Source organism: Gymnodraco acuticeps, unplaced genomic scaffold, assembly GCF_902827175.1.
Source record: "Gymnodraco acuticeps unplaced genomic scaffold, fGymAcu1.1, whole genome shotgun sequence".
In the NCBI taxonomy this organism is placed as follows: Eukaryota; Metazoa; Chordata; class Actinopteri; order Perciformes; family Bathydraconidae; genus Gymnodraco; species Gymnodraco acuticeps.
In genome coordinates this window covers 1,023,103-1,041,881 of record NW_022990014.1, presented here as the reverse complement: position 1 = coordinate 1,041,881, position 18,779 = coordinate 1,023,103, and the positions used below count along the sequence as shown (strand labels likewise).

Sequence of the window (18,779 nt, the reverse complement as noted above, 5' to 3'; positions counted from 1 at the left end):
TACTCATGATACATCTGATTTGAAAACTCATTATAAACCTGCCCCACCGTCACTTATTACCACATCTTATCAAAGGGATTATACATCTTGGGATTCAACCCTAAGACATCTTAACTCTTTGACTCCCCAAAAATGATTTCGGTTTAATTTTCCCTCCACGACGTCTATCGAATGTTTGCATCATGAGAAAGTAAGACCATGCAGGCTCGCAGCAATCATTTCAGCTTGAATGTCAGACTTAAATGCTTCTTCGCATCCCAGCCATGTGACATATTCAGATATCATTTCCTGACTTGAGCCTGTTGAACTCCAATCTTTCATCAAACACAGAATTTGACATATTTCACTGAAGCTGAGGGAAAGCCTGATAGGAGCAGGTTGGCCCCATTATCTTTTTCCGTCTGACTTGCTGTTGGCTTACGTGAAATTGTGGTGAACCTGAGCAGAACATGAAAGGTGCTGTACTGACTGTGTGACGCTGCTGTAGGCCCCGACTCGGCTTTTGATGTGTTAATCCTGTCACACTGATGCCAAAGCACTTCAGCGGCTCTGATACTGCCCCGAGGGTCAAAGCTACACTCAATGCAAGAGATTGACTGGCAATGTTTGACTAAACCTCTCACATTAAGTTAAGTTTAACAAGTGAGAGATTCACAGTTTTCTTCGTTGGCAATACCTGTAACAAGTGTGAGTTGAACTGGGCATAAGGAACTCATCTTTAGTGTATGCACATATTTAATTAGCACCTCTCGTAAACATGGCACTGCTGTATTTATTGTGGCTGTAAATAGATTACTTATTATATTCTTTAATGGGCTGAGATGACTAATAATGGCTTATGATTATTACACACACATACTGTATATATATTGTGAAGTATTGGAAAAACAAGCTGTTTATAGCCATTATAGAGAGTGACTGAAAGTTGGATGCTTCCTATTTCAACCATCCACACAACACATCACTTGAGTAGTTTCACACAATTCCCTAGTATAAGGAAAACTGCAACAAAAAAAAGTACCTGATGAACATAAAATACCCACATGTCAGATGCTTTAAGGACATAAAGAGGAAAGGCCTTTTCACAAGATAAAATGCCTTTGGGAAAAGTCTGCCTCTCTTTATTGCGCATTGCCCATGAATAAATAATATGACTGCAACAAGCATCCTCGGCATGCAACATGCTGCAATGCACACTAGATGGCACTATGTCTTTGAGCAATAGGGAGACAGATGAACGCTTCCAGAAAGCAAATACATAGATGAAATAGAAGTGAGAAATGTATTCATGATTTAAACCAATTATGTCTACTCGTGATGTTTTCTTCAAACTTTACATTCACAGGAAGTTGAGTGGTCTAGCATGAAGACCACATACTTGCAATAGAAACAGAAGAGATTAGGAGGACTAATGAAAAACTGACGTACACAATAGGTATAAACATCAAACATGTCCACATAATCATCCCCGTATGGTGATGGTATGTGAGGAAGCAGAGAGCTTATTATTATCACTCTGCCTACTGTATTACTGACAGTGTTAATATTGTCATTAAAAATCACAATGAAGATCATAGAAAGCCAAATACCTCCCGGTCGCCTCATATCAGGAAATTACAGTGCATTTATTTTTCCATGACATCCTAACAGATGACTTTAATCAGGAAGTGTGATAGTTATTTCAATCCATGAGGACATGTAATGTGTTATTAGGGAGTGATACATATGGTTCGCTAACAAGGGCTGACAAGGCAGTTGATAGAAACATTTCCTCACGGGAAACTATAGGTTACTTACATAACCCCAGTTCTCAGAGTAACATGAAGTGAGATGTCTCACTATGGGATGCGCCTTATCGCGGCGGAGCAAACAGAAGCCTCAATCTCATTACGCCAATCCTGATTGGCTGGTGATCTTGACGTCAGCGTCAGGGAATTCACCCCCTATGCGTGTGGCGGTGGTGCCATTACAGCTCCAGCCGGCACTGCGCATGCGCGTGACGGTGGTGCCTTCACAACCCCAGCCGGCACTGCGCATGCGCGTGACGGTGGTGCCTTTACAGCTCCAGCCTGCACTGCGCATGCGCGTGACGGTGGTGCCTTCACGACCCCAGCCGGCACTGCGCATGCGGGTGACGGTGGTGCCTTTACAGCTCCAGCCGGCACTGGAACAGTTGACGGACTGTTTATTGTTTTTATTGTTTTTCTTTTCATTTTTTCGAGCTGCGCCCTTGGCTCGAAGCCTGGATGCGTTAGCGGAAAATGTTTTATGACAGAAAAATCAATAAGTGTGTGAAATGTGTTTATGCGGACTTGAGGATGGTGTTGAGGCATCTCTCGAGGCGGCGGGAACACATTTAGAGCTGGGGAACCGTAGACTTCCAGCTCTGTCACAGAGGGGAGAAGGAGGAGCTGTCACGCCGCTCGCTTCTTCTTCCTCGACTGCTGGCCGAAATTCTGGGTTGGCTGCGCCTGGGCTGCAGCCGGAACCGGAGATTTTCTAGGCCAGCTCGCCCTTGTCCCCTGCCTGGGCTGGGGACTCAGGGCGGACTGCGACCTCTGTGTTTTCGGTATTTTGAACCGAGCAGGGTTTGGGGTAGCTTGGACGAAGGGCTGCCGCTGCGAAGGCAGCGGCTGGGCCCTTCGAGGGAGGCAGAGGTGGAGGGCCTCGTCCTCCTTCTTTTTCGACTCGCATCTCCTCTGCATGGAGGCAAGAGCGGAGCCGAAAATCCCCTCGGGAACGATGGGCATGTCAAGCACATCCTCCTTTTCCCGGTCTGGGAGGTTGGTGAGATGAGCCATCTAACCACCATGATCGCCATTGTTTTGCCCGTGGCCTGGACGGCGCAGCGTTGGACACGGAGACAAATGTCTGTGACCGTGGCCAACTCGTCCAGAACGGCCGGTCCAGGATTACTCGACATATCCTCACAGAGCTCCGCTTGGTATGCGGTTAGCAGTGAGGAAACGTTCAGAGCCCTGGCGGACAACGCTGCGGCTCTGTAGGACCGTTCAGTCATGGTCGACTGGAAACGGTCCACCTTCGCTGGCAGCGTGGGGTTCCTGCTTGGTGACCCATCCTCGGTAGGAGGTGGGCTGCCACCAGCAGTTCCGTCGGCGGTATGCGGAGCAGGCCGAGCCTCTCCATACTGTCGCAGTCTAGGGAGGAGGCACCCTGGATTGGGGCCTTGTTGCTAAAGGGTCGGTCCCTCCACGAGACCGACACCTCATCCAACATCTCCGGGAAGACCAGGAGGAGTTGCCTCCTTGTCCTCGTTGCTTGGGGAGAATGTTTCCCCTCGTAACAGGACCTGGCAGTCTCCTTGGCCATTTCGGGCCACGGGATGTCTAGCCTGGACACAGTGCGCTGACACGCGGCCTGCAGGTCCATGCTCAGAAAGGGCGAAGCTAGTGTGCTATCGCCCGGGAAAGCAGCCATCGCTCCCGGCTTTGCCGTTTGAGCCGATGACATGAAGATATCTTCTTCTTGCTCATCCGAATAAGACAGGAGGAACTCAGAGGTGTCCTCTTCGTCCTCCATGTAGTCTAATTCCAGGACATCCTCCGAGGGCGAGACCATGGTGAGGTCTCGCCGGGAGCTCCCGCCTGGTGAGGCGTGGGGCTTCGTTCCCGCGTCTCTTGCCGCCACCGGGTCCCGGCCTGACACGGCGTGGGATCCCGGTTCCGCAGCTGCCGCTGTTAGTGAGCCCCAGACCGACACAGTGAGGGGCTCAGTCTCTGCGGCGGACGCCCCCGTGTTTTGATGGCCAAACGGCGAATCAGTGGACATGAGGGAGTCCTGTTCCAACAAGCTAGCTTGGTGTGCTAGCCGTCGGTGGAGGCTCTTTCGGGTGAAACGGGCACAATGCCCGCACGAGCCGGGGTTGTCGATAGCCTCCTGGGCGTGTTCCAGCCCGAGGCAGGACGAGCAGACCTGGTGTGAGTCTGTGCCTGCTATCTTCAACCCGCAGCCGCATGACCGAGCCTCCGAGTCCCTGACTCCTCTGGTGTGAGGGGGAGAGGCGTCCCTCTTGTTCGCCTCGTGGCGTGGAGAGGACCCGTTCGTAACAGATACGTTGTTGAGAGAAAAAGTGTTACCAACCCGTCCTTAATACGGAGAAAAAGGGACGGTGTGGGTCCTTTGTTCTCAAAGAATATTGACTGGTGTGTCAATATACTTCTAATCCTTTTCTCCTCCGTGAGAGAGAAAAAGAAAAGCGTCCTCGCTACCGTGGTGTCGGTAGTAAGGGGAAGCTAGCTAGCAACAGGTGCGTAGCTAGCTTGAGAAAAATCAAAACCTTACCTTACTTTCCGGGGAAAGAAACGGCGAGGTCGATTCTAATACTAACTGGCGTTAGTATTACCGTCTTCTTGCAAAGCAGAAGGAGTAGCCGGCGAGCGCCCGTCGACCGAAATGGTTATATTTGGGTTCAGTCTGTGGACCGTTAAGCTTGTCCGGCTACTATAGAGATGTGCTCTGAAGCGAGAAGAGGTGTTTGAATGACGCATGCGTCGTGGCGCAAGCTACTTATAGGGGGTGAATTCCCTGACGCTGACGTCAAGATCACCAGCCAATCAGGATTGGCGTAATGAGATTGATGCTTCTGTTTGCTCCGCCGCGATTCTTTCACACACAGTGATGTCACAGCTACCCACAACGCGCCATATATTTTTTTATAAAGACGCCATTTTTCTGGAGGTGCAAAAATCCTGGCGATGCTAATATAAACAGCTAGCTAATGTAGCCAGGCAGAGCGCACTAGGTTTTTTTTCTGAATTAACGACCGAAGAAATCGCTGCATGTCTTCGGATTACATCTCTGGACTTGAGGGGTGTGCTCTAGGTCGTTACCAGCGTAAACTAGAGCTGTGTGGGTTGTTGGATGTACAATGTATGGAATTACGACCCTCAAAAGTGGCCTTCGGTCGATTTTGGCATCTACGTCTATCTTCTGGAAACACCAGGTGAATACCCCACTTGTCACAATAATATTATCATGCCAATGCATATATGTGGTATTTTAGAGTTGACTATATTGATTAAGGCAATAGACTATGATATTCTGTATGCACCTCGCGTGAAATGGTTGATACCGGAAGTACGGTGTCGCCCTCGGCCCAAAACCCGTATGTGTGTGTGAAAGAATGAGGCGCATCCCATAGTGAGACATCGAACGGAGTGTTATGAATGAGAACCATGATTGTTTTATATTATACCATTTCCTATTTCCTTCAAAGGACCTCATGAGTAGATACACTGTCAACATTTGAATCTTAAAGGTGGGGTAGGTAATTTACTTCAGAAACACTTGTTGTTATATTCCATGGAATGCTCTTAACATCCCGATAGCAATGAATACATTAAATGCTTTGACAATTAATACATACAAAAAAATGTCATCTGTGGAAGCCGGAGTAGGCTACTGTAAAAAGCTAGACCAATCATTTTAGCCGGCCCGGCTAAAATAACTGGATGGCCTACCTGCCTGTCAGCCTTCTATCTGTGCACAAACGTATCTCGTGCCCTCATTGGTCATGTGCGCGTTCGTGTGTGTTGGAGGAGGGGCTCTGTAAGGTAGTCTGAAGGAAGGGGCAGATTTTTGTACTTTCAAATTCTAGCGCACTCGAGCTGGTTTCTCCATTCTTACCCTACCTTTAAGTGCTGGGACAATTTAACTGTACAGATGTGTTTACTGCATGCACAGCAGAATAATGTTTTAAACATGACACGAAGGATTTGGTTTTCTTTCATCTCCACAAAAAAACATTTTGTAGCATATGTACACGAGATTTTCATAAGGATTTAAGTTTATCTAATTACCCATATTTAACATTAATACATACACACACATTAAAGAATTAGGACATTTTAAATGTACAGTATTGGTATTAGTAAACTACCCCTGTTTTAAATACTGCTAATGAACGCTAAACAGGGGAAATTACTGTTAATAATACAGAAAAAAATAGATTTGTTCTATGTGATTTTTTCACAGTGGGTATAATTAAATTGTTGATTTTATATCAACCCAACAATACTCCCCTACTGTTATTTTTTCTTTTACAAAACCAGATGAAATATTTTAATTATACTGTTAATAGTATAAGCACATTTTCGTTCAGGCAAAGCTTGATGTGTTTCTATTTCAAACTGATGCACAGTAAAACGAAAAAAAGAACAAATGCATATCTCTTGCACTTTCACAAGGTCTTTAGGAGGAAGGCTCGTCCTGCAGGGCTTCACATGGCCTTGCCCTCTATCTGTTTAATCCATCAGATCATCTACATTCTCTATTTCTTAAAGGCATGATATATACCGTTCCATACAACTTTGTGAAAATGCACGCCAAAATATTTCTTGTTAAACAAACTGTAATACAGTAACATCTGGAGTGTTAATCTAACACTCTGTGATAAGGACCATATGTTCACTGGCTCAGTGTTAAAATTGAAGAGTGTTAATCGCTCCCTTAAGTGTTAATTTAACACTTAAAGAGTCCATTTTAACACTGAGCCAGTGAACATATGGTCCTTATCAGTGTTAAATGAACACTCCAGATTTTACTGTGTACTGGCAGTTTTATATTACATTTAATAAACACATATTTCAATACTTTCTGACTTCTCTGACCCCATCTATGTGATTCAGTCTCAAACCCAAGATTTAAATCAATTTAAGTGTTGAAAAAGACTTGCAGTTTTATAGCAGATGGTAGTTAATTACAGAAATATAAAGTGGTTTATTTATTTAAGTATTGTTAGTTGGGGATAAATGCACATTTGGTGCCCAGGTAAGTATTACAGCAGCATGAGGAATTAATCGATTAAAAAGGAATCAGCCGTGAACAGAACAATACTGCTGTGACTTATATCAGGCTTTGGCTTTTGGAGAAAATCAAATGAAAATGTATCGTTGGTCTTTTTCTTTTCCTTGGACTTGGTAAGGATTCCAAAAACACAAAATCTCACACGACTAATCCTTTAAAAGGTACTAAGCTAAAACAAGGAGGGATTCATGATAAACTTTGGGGTAAAAATAAAAAACTGCAGCAAGGTGTAGTTTTGGCTACTCTTCCTCCAGTGACATATTTCTTCTCCTCCGCCCTCTGTCTCCATGCTTCCTGTCAGGAACCATGCTGTTTCTCTCTCCCTCTCACCCCCCCTCAATACTCTGCTCTCTTCTTGCTTCTGTCTCTCTATCTGCTCCACCGGTCCAAAGTGAAAGTGAAGGTTTCATGGCTAGCTGACCTGTAATCTTAGACCAGACTCCTATTCCAAAAAGCTCAGTGAAAAAAAGCCCCATGTTTTTCTTTCAGATGTGATATAAGAGTGTATGCTCGGCCTCTTTTTCCTTGTAACACAACCCTCTCCCATTGTTTTTATTGTATAGCACCACAATGTGAATGAGCTATACAGCAAGATTGTTAGCACTATTCTTTTGTCTGTCAATTATAATTTAATGTAATATTTTTTTCAATCATACGCGTAATCAAATCAATAATCTATTATTATTTTCTTCTCTCTCTGTTCCTGCTTTGTATCCATAGGAACAGGAAAACAGGAAGTTTACCAAACAGATTAAACAGAAGATTAATCCAGAAGTAAACAGCATTGAAAAGAGGCCCATAATGAGTTACAGCTCACACATATTGCGTGCCGTGATACAAACACGCCTCACCTCTGATTCTTCTCTTTACAAATAAAACCTGGTCAAATATAACAGATATACAGTCCAATGTTAACCCACGGCACAAAAGGAATTAGCTATCTAAAATAAGCAAACACAAGGAATTGTTGACAGAGAACAATTATGTACTAAAAAAACAGTGTGAGGCAATGAGATAAAGGCATTAGCGGCTTAATGTCTGTGTGTACAGATACTCCAAGCATTTCTCCCAGTATTTATTATCAGTCTTGTTTTTACACACACAAACACGGATTATCGTTAACAGAGCGGCTTCTGTGTGCCACCTTTCAGCCCAGCACGGTCATGTGAGCGAACTGTACATTGACCAGTGGTATTTGGATGCCCTTGCCTATTCTCAGATCAAAAGCTGACGTGTCACAGGCTTTGAAGCCGCAATCACACTCCTGGCAACAGCACAATGTCAGCGGTCGAAGCTCTTATCTGGCTGTGGGATGATGCCCGGGCGTGCTATCTGCCTTTCTGTAAAAATACGACTATCTCTTTAACTTTTAGTCTCATAACACATCGTGCTTAGAGCTATGTTAAAGCTGACCTACAGCTGGCTGTGTGTCAGCTGGGAAACCTCCCTTTCTCTCGTTATTTAGGCACGCCTTCTCCCCCTGTTAAATGAACAATTTGACATTTTTTAAGCAACTATCTAGGGATGCCGTCATTTCTCTACATGGAGCATATCCATCTGCTGCAAGTCTGAGCTAAATTAGTGCATGTTCAATCTAATCTTAGACTCGGCAGCAGGTCTCACCACTGAACCACAAGGGGCAGACAACTCCTCTATCAACTTATTTTCCCTGGCAGCTGCTCCTCCTGTCTGCATTAAAATAGTTTTTTCATTTGATACGAATGCAGTATTCTTCCTGCATCTCAATTACAGAGGTCAGGGAGTCGGTTGTGCTCATACCAAGACCTTGGCGATGCCATGAGTCTCTCCCTGACCAGTGACCACTTTGAGGACAGGCTGAATACTTTCTCACAGGGAGGAAGGCCACAGTCAGAATAACTCTGCCTCTTCATCACATTCTTGATCAAGTTTATATTGTTGACTGAGTCAATCCTACAAAACTAATACACTCTCCTCCCCAAGTCTGGGTGCACTATGCGGTCACGAGGCCTACAGAATGACTGCCACAGTGTCGAGTATCAGGGTGCCGACGCCCTGTGGGTGCATGTCCCCGGACATGGCTATTTAATCTGGTGTATAACACGTCATAAACTCATTCGCTCAGGTCCACACATAAACAGCAGATTCTCTCAACCAAGGCCTGCCATCTGGACTCTAAAGTACTGTTAGCACATTAAAAAATGCGTAGAGTAGAAATAATATTGGCTAGCCCAAAGCATACCAAGTAAATGACCTCTGTGATAATGTTTTCAGTAGCAGTTGCCCCCCACTTGTCAGGTCTCATGTTGTCCTTGTCTGGAAACACTCACCTCAGAGGTCACTGGCAGTGTTGCTTAGAGCAGGTAACTAGCTGAGTGCATTATTGGTCTGGCCTGTTTTCATCCAATCAATATCCATCAAGAGAGGGAAAAGAAAATATGTTTCCCCTCTGTGACTTCACAATAGATGAAACTAGAAGGATATCGCCCAGTTGTTTATTTTGCACTACTCACAAAGATTGGAATGGTAGACCAAAGCAAATCATGGTTAGAAAACAGCACAGCCACTTTCAAACAAAAAAACAAGGTTGGATATGACAGAGCAGCCGTGGTTTCTGTCCTCTGCTGCCGGACTTCACTCCGTGTGTTCACGGAAAACACGTTTTTAGCATCATTCTGTGGGCTATTGTCCTTTGTTCAGTTCTCAGCTGGAGCCACCCTCCTTATTTCCCTTGATTACATCTGATTATGTCCCAACATAAATCTGCCACAGCAGAATACTATGACATGATTTAACACGGACATGTCCACAAAGCCTCAGCCTGAGCCGCGCATAGATCTTTCTTATATCTTACGGTGACAGCACTGTGATATTGTTATTATGGTGCTTCCTGAGAGTAGATACTTAAGATAAAGTGGAGTTCTATTGTTATTCAAAACCGGCCATTATTTTTGCATTTGTTTTGATATTCAAGCCCGGGATTTGAACAGTATAGCGGAAATCCTGTGAGATGCATTTGAATGGTATATCTGACAGAAAGTGATGGGAGGATAAATATACTATTCAGGAAACAAACAAAAATTAATGAATATTTATCACTTCACTGTCACCCTATCACATACTTTAAGATTTTAAAACTGCTGCCTTAAACAATACTGTACACAGTCTTGATGAATTTACACAATTACAATACTTGATTTGCTGCCATACTGTCTGACAGTGTTGTCAAAGTTAGTTTTGATTCCTTACGTCAGAGAGAAAAAGCTGAGAACAAATCTAATCGCTGAGTTATATGACACCCTGGAGACATAACTTTATTTTCAACTTTCAAAAGTGTTCATAATGTTGCAAGGGAAATAATTCATCATGCCTGTAATTCAATGTGACGCTGAGTGTCTGTGTACCTTGAAAGATTATGCTTGTTCCAAAAATAGAAGGAGATGTGTTGTTACAAGAGACGCATAATTACAACCACTTTGGTCTCTTTAGGCTAATTTGATCAGGTGTCATCAATCTACTGAGAAATAATCCCCCAAAATGCATTGCACAAATAGAAAAAGATAAACTACATAATTGATTTAAGAGATATTTGTGTTAGCCCGATAGTTTAAAAATAATAAGCAGGTGTTTTTAGAGCCCAGTTACTGTTACCGGCTTAAACAGTATTTTTGTCCATATTTCAAATTGCTCATCAGGATCTTTTTATCTTATAAATGACAAATCACTTCATGTTGTTGAAGCTCATGTAATATTGATGTACTGTCAATTAACAGTGGGGCATACTCAGCGGCTTGTTTTACATAATATTGCCTCAAACCATTTGTTCAGTCCCATGGTATCTACAGAGTAAGGCAGTATGTTGTATCATGGTGAGCAAAATGAATCACACAATGATCCCACAGTGCGGGGGGAAATGACAGAATATTGATGAAACAGTGGTGAGTTTGTGCTTGTGATTCGCCCCAAGGCCACGACAGAAGAAGTTTGAAAAAGGGAGATGATTAAAGGGAAGCTACAGTATGCTCTGTGGAGAACAGAGCAATCATCAGCAGGCCGAGCTCCCCAGAGAGCAGGCAGCAGAGAGTGTAACGGGGCCAATGTGCCTCATTAATGTATTGACAGATATGGAAAAGAAGCAGAGCCTTTGTGGCACCAGCATTAGTCGTTCAGAAAGGAGGGACGATGCATACAATTATTTAAATAAATCAATGAGCTTCTTGTGTGAAAAATGATCGTCCTGCTTCAAACCACTGGTTGACTTGGCCTTTGATTTAACCTTAAAGGTGGGGTAGGTAATGTTGGAGAAACCAGCTCGAGTGTGCTATAATTTGAAAATACACAGCCGGAACAAATCTGCCACTTCCTCACAGAGCCCCTCCTCCAACACACACGAACGCGCACATGACCAATGAGGGCACGAGATAAGTTTGTGCACAGATGGAAGGCTGACAGGCAGGTAGGCCATCCAGTTATTTTAGCCGAGCCGGTTTCTCAAACTTACCCTACCCTTTAAGAATGGATGAATTGTGAAATGATTGAGTTATGATGGTTAATGAAAATAAATAGTATTTCAGCTAAATGATTATGGAATGAATGTGATGAGTATGGGCAGATTAAGTCTTCACTCTCTCTGTATTTGTTCTTTCTTATTTAACTATGTTAGTGTTTTAAATGTGTGACTCTATATGTAGACTCCATTTATATTATCATGTATTTATTTCCACAAGGACCATGCATGCAAATACATTCATCTCAGAAAAGAGAAGAGATGGATTATTCCAGATTTGAGCTAATAGCTCATTTCCATATAGTTAGTCACTCTCATCCCCCTGGATGATACCCAGATTGTATTCAATACATAAATACACATGTATCCAACTTTATACCTCTGATCATGAAGTGATTGCAGCAGTCAAGGTGAAGTGAAATCAACATGGAGTATAAGAATCATTTATATGGCAAGTATTCAAATTCATACAAAACTGACATGACAAAAACACTATTTAACATCTGACACGTCAAACCTTTCCATTATGAGCTTGCTTTGAACGCAATGCCATTAAAATGTGGCTAAACTTTTAAAACTAGACCTCTAGATGTTATGTCGGAGCTCTTTATTGGACAGCCTATCATAAAGCTTGGCTGACACTAAATCAGGGTGTTAAATTAACGTCATTTATTTGAGTGAGGATGGAAACCAGAAGTCAGACCTCCCTTCTTTGGTTTTCTTTCCTTTTTGTTTCTCTCTTCGAAGGTTCCTTATTATTTTGTCTCAGTTCTTTTCTGGTTGGTTTCTACTAGTGAATGAACATAGTAAGAGCGACATGTTTATCCTTATACGGTCACAAAGAACCTTTCTACATTTCCTTTACAGAACTTTGATAAATGTGGGCCTAGAATTCACTAAAACACTTTTCCCATTCGATCCTTACTTCCATGCAACGTGAACACGGCGTTGAAAGTGGTGAAAGGACTAAAGTGTGAGCAATATAAATGGTTTAAAGGTATTTTCCTATAGTTTCCCTCATTAGACAAAAGCATGTATGAAATATGAATTTGAAATATGATTGAAAATATTCTCATATAGCCTATACAAAGTACAATTTCTTCAGAAAGCATTATTGAGACCACAGCTTTATAATTCTGCTTGACTTTGTTTCAAGTTTACTTGTTGTTTTGTGTTACCTTGTGAATGACGACGATATATCTCTGTTTCTTATCCTATATCTAATAGAACTGCTCGGGTCTTGATAGATTGAGTGGGGAAGTTCATGAGATCTTTCTAGAGGGTTATCAAGAATAACTTTTATCCAATGACCTTTTCCCTCTCTGTCTGTGTCTGTGTATTCTCTTGTTCCGATTAACCCAGCCAAATCTTTTTTCTTGTTTTGTATCTATATTTTCCCCCGGGAACCAGAGTCGAGGCTGATCCTCTTGCTGTAGTCCTGTGTCTTGGATCCTCTATCCTGAGTTCTGGATTAAGTCGTGGACTTCGGGTCGTGGCTGAACCTGTCTCTGCGGTCCTGCCTTGGGTCTCGTCATGCTGCTTCCCTGATGGCTTCCACAGGATTGTAGCTGACATCCTCGTGGATTCATCTTCTTATTACAGACACATGCATTTCCTAACATTCGGTCTATATGTTGCAAATGTATTATCTCTTCGATTTACACACGGCATCTATTGCACGTCTGTCCGTCCTGGGAGAGGGATCCCTCCTCTGTTGCTCTCCCTGAGGTTTCTCCCATTTTTTTTCCCCTTTAAACTGTGGGTTTTCTCTGGAAGTTTTTCCTTGTACGATATGAGGGTCTAAGGATAGAGGGTGTTGTTTTTCTCATACTGATATTCTGAACAATTTGTGCTATTGTATTTGCTGTAAAGTGTCTCTACTTTATGCTATTTCTATTATACACTGAACAAAAATATAAACGCAACACTTTTGTTTTTGCTCCCATTTTTCATGAGATGAACTCAAAGATCTAAAACATTTTCTATATACACAAAATAACCATTTCTCTCAAATATTGTTCAAAAATCTGAAACAATCTGTGATAGTGAGCACTTCTCCTTTGCCGAGATAATCCATCCCACCTCACAGGTGTGGCATATCAAGATGCTGATTAGACAGCATGATTATTGCACAGGTGTGCCTTAGGCTGGCCACAATAAAAGGCCACTCTGAAACGTGCATTTTTGCTTTATTGGGGGGGTCTGAAAACCAGGCAGTATCTGGTGTGAGGGGTAGGATTAGGGTTAGGGTAATGTTGTGAATCGAGTGGCCTGTGTTCGTCATCCATTACATACGCCTGCCCATACCATAACCCCACCACGGGCCACTCAATTCACAACATTACCCTAACCCTACCCCTACCCCTAACCCTAACCCTACCCCTCACACCAGATACTGCCTGGTTTTCGGACCCCCCCAGACCCCCCCAATAAAGCAAAACTGCACGTTTCAGAGTGGCCTTTTATTGTGGCCAGCCTAAGGCACACCTGTGCAATAATCATGCTGTCTAATCAGCATCTTGATATGCCACACCTGTGAGGTGGGATGGATTATCTCGGCAAAGGAGAAGTGCTCACTATCACAGATTCTTTCAGATTTGTGAACAATATTTGAGAGAAATGGTTATTTTGTGTATATAAAAAATGTTTAGATCTTTGAGTTCATCTCATGAAAAATGGGAGCAAAAACAAAAGTGTTGCGTTTATATTTTTGTTCAGCACTTTGGCTCGACCAAAAATCGTTTATAAATGTGCTATATAAATAAAACTTGATTTGATTTGATTTGATATGATAAGTATCCGGTTAACACCTTTAGCTTGTGTGATGTTTTTATCCCACCACAGAATCAAGGACATGAAGTCTTGTCGTGCTGTATGGCTGTAACACCATGCACTTCTATGACAGTGTGATTGAGATATGCTGCTTTTGGATACGTCGCCTTGCATGTTTGTCACATACATTATTTCATTATGCACTACCAACTGACACAAAGTGGTGGCTGTGTAATGAGGGCTGTTTTCTAATAATCCTCATGCACAGCTCCGTTCTCTCCCAGAAGGTCTGACTTTTTAATCATGCGATCAGAGAACAACGTGCACGGCCACAACAGTCTGCTGTATGTTTTGATGTGTAAAGCATTTATGAGAAGAACCATGAAGTGATCAACCGGTAATTTCTTAAGTGTTGATATGTGGTTACTGTGGTCCATTCAAAGCAAAGCGTGCAGTGTGGACTTTATAAGAAACCATATGGTTGCATTTAGTGAGCAAGAAGAGAGACATATGTGCATTGTTACACACCCACACAAACTGGCCTTTTTAATTCAATTAATGTCCTGCTTTACACACACACAATTGCAAATATCGTGGAAGCTATCCAGTAGCTTTGCAGCTCAACTAATGATGTTATAGGTACCTTGCTCAAAGATAAGACAAAGGTGGTACTGACTGAGTTAACATGGTATAAGTTGGAGATCATCTTTTAGTGCTTTCCAAATTCTGGTTTTGGGATGAAACCAAAAACGGACATGTACGTGTTTTTCTCTTCCAAATAAACCTGCAACAGGGATGTTTTTCGAGCTGTAGCTGTTAATAGCCAACAAGTTTCCGCATCGACTTCAGCATTCAGATCCTATACACTTACCAAGTCAAAGTAACATAGAAAATATAGACTGACACTTGTTCATCTCACATTTCAGGAAATATACTTACACCACAGTTCTTCGTAAATTATGAAATTATGTTTATTCTATATGTATTTCATATTGATTTGGAAGTATGTAAGCAATTTGTTTTGAGAGTATCCATCTTGTGGTGAAAAAACACTGATCTCTTATTTATTGACAAATCTCTCTCTTTTTCTGACATCTCTGATGGAGATCAGGACTCGTCCACAGATAAGCCACTATGTTAGAATTTATTTTGAAAAATTCACCAAATGCAAGAAACCCAGGGTTCCTGCAGGTAGAGAGATTTTATTCCCAGGAAATCACATACTCTCATTCTGTACATTGAACTATATCCTACATTGAATACACTAAAGCGCCCCTGCTACCTCAACTGGAGAAGAGCATTACACCTGACATCAAGTTTAAAAAGGTCTTCGTAAGACAGTGTGGGTGATGGACACTGAGTCAGTAGATGCAGTATAAGTGGATAATGCTTCAGCGTGTTGGTTGTTGACAAAGAGAACACACAGTACTGTACTATCAGTGCTGTGTGGGAACAAACAACAAAGAGGCTTATCAGTATGCCAATTCCTTTAGCAATATGTGAAATGTATCTGCATGTGGTGTATAAAAGCATGACTAGTGTGTACTTCCCATGCAGTTAGCTTGAAAAGCACAATGATCCTGCGTGGAAAAAGTAAGAGAAACGTCGTTCCATAATACCACCAATAAGCACTAACCATTTCAATCCATGTTTGTTTCCCACATTGCTTCAGTGATAAATCATCAAGACGCCAGACCAAACCTGTTTCTGCTGAAGGGTGATTTACATTTAAAATGATATGTGGTATTTGTCAGGTTGTAATTTCAGAGCAAATATTTACACTCGAGTGCCAGCCATAACCAAGGGGATTGTTTAATTTACGCTCAAACAATGCCTGGCTGAAGTATAAAGCCACATGTGCATTTCTAGACTATTTATCTTTGTGTGGTCTTAGAAAAAGTACGAGTTTTGTTAGAATCTGTGGAATCCACATAATTGCATGGTTTGGGCAAGATTCAGTAAATACAACAACTCTGAGAAAGGAGCTGTGGATAGGCCCACTTTGCTTCCATTACACTGGATCCAACACAAGAATGTAACAGTTGACATGTTCCTGGACGGTAGGAATATAATGCCAGGGTCAAGATTTTGGGAACGGAGCGGTTGTGCTTTTCTACTGACAACTGACTTTACCAACCACAGACGGATGTTTCCTACTGAACATGGCAAAGAATGAGAGAAATTGTGTGTATGAATATTCAGTTTTACTTGATGTTATACTATTACAAGTACTAAATTAAATGTACATGAATAAAATGTCTTTAAATAAATGTGAGCAGAGACTAAAAGGGATGTTCTAGTTTCTACAACAAAGCATATACAATAAAAAAACAGTTCAGTCTGATAAATAATGAGTTCACTCGCACCTTACCAAGCTGAAAAACTACATTTTGCCCCTGTCACGGAAGGCTGGAGCTAAAGTAAGAGAAAAACCCCCGGGCACATCCCTGGTCTCTCACAATGCTAACACACACAGACATGCAGTACCACAGTCACACTTAACAACAGTGTATTGACCTGCATGGTTGGCATGGAGTACCAAAAGAAAGAAACAGGGAGAAAACCAAGATTTAAGTGCAACAACTTTCTTGCTGTAAGGCAGCAATTCTAAGCATTGATCCACCATGGCGCCACCTTTCTTACTGAAAAGACTAGCCCAAAGGACAGAGTGATTGTCGATCGGTCTTGAACCAACTACTGACATTGGCACATTGGTATGATAAGGCAGGTAGCACACCTTGGCATTAGACACACATCAAACTGCCCTTGATCTAATGTCACAGTAAGAGGTGGCTTTTGGTTATTTTCTATAAAGTCTAACTCGGCTCAAAAATATGTTTATCTCACTTGGATGTTTGACCTTCTCTGGGCAGAATGATGCATGTGCAAAGTCAGACACTAGAAGGCTGTTTCCACATTCATCTGCTAAAGAAGGGAAACTTTCTCTGCTCACCTTCAATCTGAGTATAAGACAAGTATGAAAGCGCATGATTTATGATATAACCAAGGTTTGGCCATTCTGAATCAAAAAGGAAAGAAGTTCAACCAAGTCTAACTGCTTTATTCTAACATTAGACATGGAGTAAACATATGCAGTATTTCAAAAGACAAACAAATGCATCATGTTCTGTTTACTTGGGTTTTCGTCAAGCGACCTCTCTTATTTATTGTGACTCAATGTTTGAAACCACGAGGTCCAGCAGTTTCCATGAAGACCATTTTCCTTATAATATGATGTAAGTGTTCTTTTGTGGCAGCAGTTAGGAATTTCTGTGGCAAGTTTAGACTAACCTTGGGGTGTATTCCTGAATGCATGGTAGAAAGCCACTGGTGATTGTTGACTTTGGATTCCAACAGTGTTTACTTTTGCCAAAAGTACGAAAATGCTCCACGGGGGAGACGGGCAGGGAGAGAAGGAACGGCAGAGAAAGGCAGGGTTAAATATATCTACACAGATGAAAAGGAAGCTATAATTTGTTAACAATTATATCTAAGAAGCCACAATAAGACTACGTTGAAACTTAGTATATACTTTAGCTGGACCGTGTAACAGGATATTAAATGTTCATCTGTGGTTTTTGTGTCATGGTATGTTTGTTCTTCAAATACATTAAAGTGGTTATAGTTGTGAGCACAGAAAACAAACCAAAAAAGGAAAATATTAGATTTAAAAAGATGCAGACGAAAATAAGATTGAACACATTTACGAACCGTTTGATAAAAATCAGGTTTGGAAACATTTGGAATATAAAAATCCCCTATTATTGTACTTAATTAATCATTGTGTTTTATCTTGTTTTTTTTGCCTCCATTTTTGGAAAGTACTTGTAAGAAGACTTTGTTTAACTGAGAAGTTGTCTACAGAAACCTTCAGAGGCAGTAGTCAAATGTAATTTTTTAACTGCCTACATCAAATGGCCTGGGCGCGCAAGGGATGTAAACCTCTCAGGATTTGATATCGACTTGGAGATGTCTAAATAACAGCAAAATAGGTCAACATATTGCTTCGTGTAAGGTCAGAAAGGGCAAATCCCCCCTGATTCAGCACCATGGACAGGGCCTTCACTGAACACAGAGTGAACACACTTCTCTATTTACACTAGGCTCGTTGAGAGTTAAAGGCGAGCAGGCAAGCAACAGTCAGACGGCTGATGGAGGCATACTTAACACTGCTATTCATAACAATTCATTACAATGTGCTGGAGACAAACAAAAGATAATAAAAAATATCCTCAACAAATAAATGTCATGTTGATATTGAATACGTTGGTAATCGATGTTTAAATCAGTTGTGCAGTGCAGCGTTTCTTAGATTTTTTTCTTGATCCTATGCAATACCCTAAAAACGACCAAATAGCCAACAAAATTAGGAATGGTAATCCCACATTATTCATTGTGCATCAACATTAATTGTTATTACTTATTCTCAGACAGATAGCAGTGTTTGTTGTGTGTGTGTGTGTGTAGCGGGTGCCAGTGTAGAAGTATCACTGTCCTGGGCACTGAAATAATTGCAGGTAATACATCTTTACCAAGCGTTTGTTTTCTCAGTGGATTAGGACAAATGGGTTTATAAATGCCTGCATGGTGTGTATTTGAATACACAATACAAATGTATTTTTTCATTTATTTATATCCTCACTCGCCTAGTAACCGATGCAAAATCCAAATCCATCTTTCTCTGTGCGTTCATGTT

The 18,779-nt window shown here is 41.9% G+C and overlaps 1 protein-coding gene across 2 annotated transcripts in view; it reads right to left on the bottom strand.

Moving 5' to 3' along the window:
* Nucleotides 1-18,779, bottom strand: part of LOC117544416 (glypican-6-like) — an 84,008-nt gene that overhangs the window by 5,198 nt on the left and 60,031 nt on the right. The gene's annotated exons all lie outside the window — the stretch shown is intronic.